This window comes from Brassica oleracea, chromosome C6 (genome assembly GCF_000695525.1).
Source record: "Brassica oleracea var. oleracea cultivar TO1000 chromosome C6, BOL, whole genome shotgun sequence".
In the NCBI taxonomy this organism is placed as follows: domain Eukaryota; kingdom Viridiplantae; phylum Streptophyta; class Magnoliopsida; order Brassicales; family Brassicaceae; genus Brassica; species Brassica oleracea.
In genome coordinates, this window is record NC_027753.1 from 19,115,150 (window position 1) to 19,122,402 (window position 7,253).

Genomic DNA, 7,253 nt, shown 5'->3' on the forward strand with positions numbered 1-7,253 from the left:
AATTAATATTTTTTACATTCCGAGGAAATTAATTATATTTTTTACTCGATCGATCGATGCGTTTTTGGACATAAATCCATCGATCGATCTGTTTACAAAAAAACGTTCGGAATATATCGAGGGACCATGACGGTCTTGTGAGGGACGTGGTCGACCTGGTCCAAACTCAGGTGGTAGACGAAGTGTCTCAGCTTCAAACCGAGGATGACGCTTCGACGGCTTCGACCAACTTGTCCCGGTTTCAAATCAACGTAATCGTTGAATCCGTAAGTTCTTTTTTTTTTAAACTCCTCGGAATTTTCTCGGAAAGTTGTTTCCTCGGAATTCCGTCGGAAAATTCCGAGGGATTTCCGAGGAAAGAAGAAATTCCGATGAATTATTTCCGACGACTTGTTTCGTCGGTATGTCGTCGGAATAACGATATTCCGACGAAATTCCGACGATTTTTTCCCTCAAAATCCTTGATGTTTTCTTGTAGTGTAATATTTTCTTTATACTTTTGAGAATAGAGTCGAATTTGACATCGGCATGACCTGTTCCACAGCATCATTCGTGAGCCGTTGATTAGCATCTCATGTAGCCTCCAGCCTCCCAATTATCTCAGTACATCCGACAGGGATCCAACACCTTCAGCGTGAACCAGTTATATAGATAGCCACTAGTCCAAAATGCATGAATCGACGTGTTAACATTCTAAATATTCATATAGATTCTGTCACAACTCTAGTAATTGGCCAAGATATAGTCATATAGATAGCTTCACATCTCCCACTTGATGCTAATTTGACATCGGCATGACCTGTTCCACAGCATCATTCGTGAGCCGTTGATTAGCATCTCATGTAGCCTCCAGCCACCCAATTAGCTCAGTACATCCGACGGAGCTCCAACACCTTCAGCGTAAACTAGTTATATAGATAGCCACTAGTCCTTTAGAAAATAAATAGATAGCCGCGAGTCGAAATAATAAAGTATTTTTTTCCATGTGTATCTCATCTACGGGCCTTTATTGGGTATTTTAATAAAAAGTTATATCCACCAAACTGTTTAACAAATCATAAAGAAATGAGAAAAGTTTTTTTCTCCATTTACATTTCTAATCTGATTTTAATTTATTTTTATAAAAATCTGATTTTAATTTAATTTTTTGCCAACACATGATTAGCAGACATGCTATAAGATTATGTCACAAATTAGTTATCTAATCCAAGTGCTGGAAGACTAAAAAAAACCGAGGTTTTCGTTTAGTTAGTTGGCCTAAGCTCGTAGATATCAATTCAGGTAAAAAAAACATATTTTAACATTTTCAAATAATTTTTAAGAATTGAAAATCTTGAAATTGTAAATCACCCTAAGTTGTAATTGAACTTGATATAAGAAAAAGAATAATGTCGCAGAAGTGACTAATACTAAAGTTGAAATTGACAAACGGAATAACATAAACTAGATTTTGACATTCATTTTGAAAGCGCGAGATTAATCTTTTAGAAAACATAATTCTATTTTAGTAATTATGTGAGCAGGGATTGCAAATTGTGGCCGATCTTGTTTTACGAAGCTATATATTCAGTTGCATTTTTTGGTTTTGAGGCAAGCATGGATTATTGTTTGGTATTTTCAGTTTTCTAATATATCTTGTTGCATTTTTGTTACTAGATAATTTTTTTGTTAAATTGTTAATAGATGAATGGTAGATGAAAAACTGGAATTTAAATCCAAGGTGAATTTCTTTGTATATATCACTTGCATTATATAATCCATTTTACACAAGTATTTCCAAGTATTGACTACTCAATTTTTGATACCCTAAAATGCTATTATATAATATATGTAATATATTCAAATCGATACAAGAAAATACTTGTAAAGTCTCCGGTTTTATATTGCAAGGTTTTGAGTTTGTTGGATAGTGTTTAGAGTTAGGCCTCTAGACCAAAGAACGGTTGCAATATTCAGTTTCAAAAAAATTGATAGATTGAGGCAAACACTTCTAGTGTATGCTATTCATGTGATAGATCGAAGCAAATATTTATTTTTATTATAATTGATATTAACACTAAAATATATTCTCATAAAAGGGTACGTAGTAAATAACATTACTATTAATATTTATTCACATTATATTAGTTGGTATGAGGAATATTTAAACGTGCTGTAACAATACAATTTTTTTTCGGACGCGAAAAATTCATTCTATTACTCAAATTTGAGCTGGTTTGGGTAATCAGCCCGGAATAGAACAACCAATAAAATGTAACTTCCTATGGAAAGATCTAGCAGTCTTAGTTAAAAAATCTGAAATCTGATTGCGCGCTCATGGAACATGAATGAATGATGTTGAAATCCGGAAAGTATATCTGCAGCGTCTCTATCCTTTCCAATTATGTCGTAAAGCTTGGCCAGACATGAGGTTCCTTTATCATTGCTATCAACTCCTTACAACCCGTCTCAAATCTCTGGCATGTTGAATGTTGAAGCATGTTCTCCATTGCCCACCGCAGCGCTTCTACTCCCGAATGCAAAGCTGATTCGCATCGAGTGAGATTCCGTGTCCCCATAATTTGAATGTTCCCTCCACTGTCCATCCAGACCTATCCACATTCACTAAAGTGAGCAGAGGCTGTCCAAGATCCATCTAACAAGCAAATATTACCCAAGCTTATGACTTGTGGTTCCGCAGTATTGTTATCTTGTACCACTGGTTTTACCACTTCATTCGCATCAAACCAGGCTTGACATTCAATTTCTGCATATCGTACTAGTTCCAAAGGATCTCTGTCTATCCCCCTGAAAAGTTTGTCATTCCCAACCTTCCAAATATACCAGATTAGTCAGGGATAAGGATCCATGTCTTGTTCTGTCTTGATAATGATGTTTTTCCTCCAGAATAGGTAATCCATATTTGTGTAGACGCTTGGTACTGTAAATATATCTGGACTTGTTGGAATTGATGTTAATGACCAAACTTGTAGAGCCGACGGGTACTCAAATATAGTATGGGTTACAGATTCTTCTAGTTTTCCACATCTTGAACATTAGTTATCACACCTCATGTTGCGTCTTGCTAAGTTCCTCGTTACTACCACATAATTAGTTAACAATTTCTATATAAAATGAGATATCTTATGTGGCGATTTTAACTTCTAAGCAAATGCTCGAAGCTCAGTGATACTCGGCTCCAAAACTTCTTTCTCTTCTTCTGTAACAATACAATTATAATATTATAATTAGCTAAATAAACTATTTATATTTACGTATGTAACAATATAAATGAACCACAAATAATTTTCAAACCTATTTTATAAGGTGGAGGTATACCGGAGACCACAAATAATTAACCCTACATAATTTTGTAGCGTAAATTTAGGGAATATTGTTGTTTAGTGTTAATAATCAATATTAATATAAAATTTAATGGTAGTGGCACAATTGTAATAACATTAAAAAACAAAATGGTACTTCACTTTAATAAGATATATTTGAATTTGACCACACATGTAATCAGCCATCTAACCTTGGAATGTATGTCTGGTAATGAACTCCCATCCATGGTTTTTGTATTAGTTGGATCGCACATGTCACTGTCACATGCGTAGGCTCCACTCTTCACATGCAACCACACACACTCACAGGGCCAAGCCCAAGCCTCTCAACCCCTTTAAACGCGAAAGCTTTGAGTAATAGATATTTGCATGTTTGTCATTAAAACCCTTGCGATCATGTCTGATTCTCTTACTTTCATCAAGATGCTGAAACAGAAGGAATCAAGACCGGCTCTGTATGGGATTTTGTTTGATATCTATCATTTTAGCACCTACTTTGATGTAATCTCCTTTCATTTATTCCTCGCTTGCAAAACTCTGAAGCTGATTCAGTTGTTAAGTTGGCTCTTACCAGCTCTGTTGTATTAGTCTCTTCTAATGGAGCGTAAAACCTTTAATTATGAATGAAGTACTCTTTGATCAAAAAAAAGATATTTACATGTTTTGCTTGTAATGTAAATTACTTCATCTTAATAAAAAAAATTCTACAATAGGTATGAGCAAGTTCTAATTGTCACCGGTCATCTTCTTACAGAAAAACATATTTTATTGATATTAACACTTAGTTTTCTTCCTTCGAGAAAAACTTCACAGATGAATTTTCAAAGATATATATATATACATGAATAGATTAAAAAGTAACATGACATGACCCTAAACCTCATTAAGAGTTTTTTATTAAAAAAAAATTAAAAATTAAAAAACACACCAATCACGGGTAGCTACGTGTCGGTGGAGCCCACAGACACTGCAAAAAACACACAACACACGGCTCTTATTTTGTCCACATAACAGACGTTTTTTTTCCACATTTGTGGGCCCCCTAAGAGATGCTCACTTTTGAGCGATAAAAATTCTCTAAGGCATACACAGAGTTATATGTATGTGATTAGAAAGTAAGAGCTTGCATTATACAGGTTTTTAATTAGCAGCTTAATGTGGATCAACCAAATGTTTTGTAAGGGCACAACTATACAGAAATAGTTGAATCTAATAGGAAACAAAGAGAAGGTCCCCTATATGGTTGCGAATAGAGGCTGCAGCAAATTATATTTTTATTTTCCAAAACAAACTAAAAGGTTTAGAAAAGGAGAAAAATAAGACGAAAGCAAATGAGAGGAAATTATGGAAACAAACAAGCTTAAGTCACAGGCTCACAGCCCCAAAATACTATTTATGTCGTTAAAAGCATGTATTATCACCCAAATCATAGTGGACTCCACGACCCATCCAGAAAAACAAGATAACAAGAAGCAAATAATTAATAAAAGAAAAATAATCATTGTCAACATTATTTACAATTAAGATTTGTGTCCATTTCAGACTTTCTCGTGGAGTTCATGTGATGCATGTTTCATTTCTGATGTCAAATAATATTATAATTCGATGCTGTTGTCTGTATCTCTGAATTAAAATTCGAATGTTTACATGATCTGTATGAAAAGTGTTTTCAAGTTCTATAGGAAAGTAAAGTTTCTTTTACCACATTACTTGGTAAAATTATCTAAATTTCTTACTCATAACAGCTCCATTGCAAAACTCTAATAAAGTATCTAAGCATATACTCTTTCCGTTTCTGAATATTTGACAATTTTCATACAAACTAAGAAAATAGCGCAAATATATGTAAGTTGTTATTAATTACATTTTTCTGACCAATAGTATTTGAGATAAATAAAATTATTTATAAAACCAATGCAGTCTACAATTAACTTTCAGCTGAAAGTAAGTATAGTTTACATTGGAATTGTAAAGTGACATTTTTTATGTGAAAAAAAAACTAGAATGACACTTATTAGACCATCTCCAATGGTGCTTCATTTTTTCACTTTTTGCTTCTTTTTGAAGAAAATTTTGCTCCAATGGTGCTTCATTTTTTAAGCTGAACTTTCTAAATTTTAAATTGGTCCTTAAATTTTTTTTGTTTCAATCTTTTACCGAAATAAATTATATATGTCAATATTATCCAATCAATTTTAAAATTTAGACAATTCTGTTCATCTAATTAGATATTTATATTGAAAAACATGAGAATGTTCATTTTAAGAACTTTAATTCGTTTAAAAATAAAGGAAGATAAATAATATCACATTTTACTTCTAAACACTTTTATTAATAATTTAAAGAAAAAATATATATAAGATGTTTTTTTTACAAAATATGGTGTTCTGTGTTTGTTTATTTATGTGGTGTAGTAATATTTTAATATGATAATGTTTGATTTATATTAAATAATAATTATTTTAGATTATTGTTAAAACAAAACACTTGGGTAAAATTACTAAATATAAAAAAGTATAAGATGTTATTAATAATTAATGATAAATAGACATGAAATATACTTGGAATATTCTTTTTAAAAGAAAGATATGAAGCAAACCATTGAAGGAGATATGCTTTATTTTTTGCTTCATTTTGAATAAAGTGCACTTTTGAAGCTGAAAATGAAACCAACCATTGGAGATACCCTAAAACATAAAGAGTAACAAAGATGTCAAGAACGAGATAACCATTAAATACTATAGTCTTGTGGATCTTTCTTTAATGACTTTTGCAAGGAAGATAATAAACCAAACACTACTTAAGTTAATGTGTGTGTGATTAACAGACAAAGACAGGAAAGCATGTAATGCACGTATTCTGGCCGGTAATAAAGATCCATCCACAATTATGTGTGTTTGGCCGGTAATAAAGATCCATCCACAATTATGTGTGTTTGGGACTTAATTACGGTATTTACGGTATTCATTTGTATATATCATCGATAGTTTCTTTTATATATTTGATCATTTTATTTATATATATAAAATATTTTTTATTGTTATTATATAATTTTTTTCCGATTGATCGGATCAATTTTTATTAAAAATAATGGAACAAAACTATAATTAATACATCATGTGTTGATCGGATTGGACATTAAACAAATTATGACATAAAAACCTTATTTTTTCCATCGAACACATTTTTGAAAAAAATGAACAATATTGTTAATACAGTTGAATTATTTTGACTTTTATCTTCCATATGGCTTTAAAAGCTTTCAAATCAACCATCGAATTGATAAATGTCATTTTAATGTTTTTAGTCGTATACTTAAGGAAAACTTACATTTTTGTAATTTAAAGTTGTTTTAAAAAATTCAAAATATAACATATAAGAAAAAATCTAACATATAAAAAAAATATAACATATAAGGTGTCCTCATTTTTGTATTTTAAATTTGTTTTAAAAAAAAAAATATAACATATAAGGTTTCCTCATTTTTGTAATTTAAAGTCATTTTAAAAAATTCAAAATATAACATATAAGAAAAAATCTAATTTTTTTATTATATGGTTAATGTGATTGTTTATTTTTTAATAATATAAAATTAAACAAAATGAAGGAAGATGCAAAAATTGTAATCAAATCTTTATTATTCATAATCATTAATTATCATATATATGTAAATAATATTAGATAATTTCGAAGCTTTTATTTAGGGAAAGAATACACACTTCTTATATTTTAGGTTAATATAATGTTCTCTAGTGGACATTAAACAAATTATCACATAAAAACCTTATTTTTTTCCCTCGAACACATTCTTGAAAAAGTAAACAGTATTATTTTCACAGTTGAATTATTTTGACTTTTATCTTACATATGGTTTTGAAAGCTTTCAAATCAACCATCGAACTGATACATGTCATTTGAATGTTTTTAGTC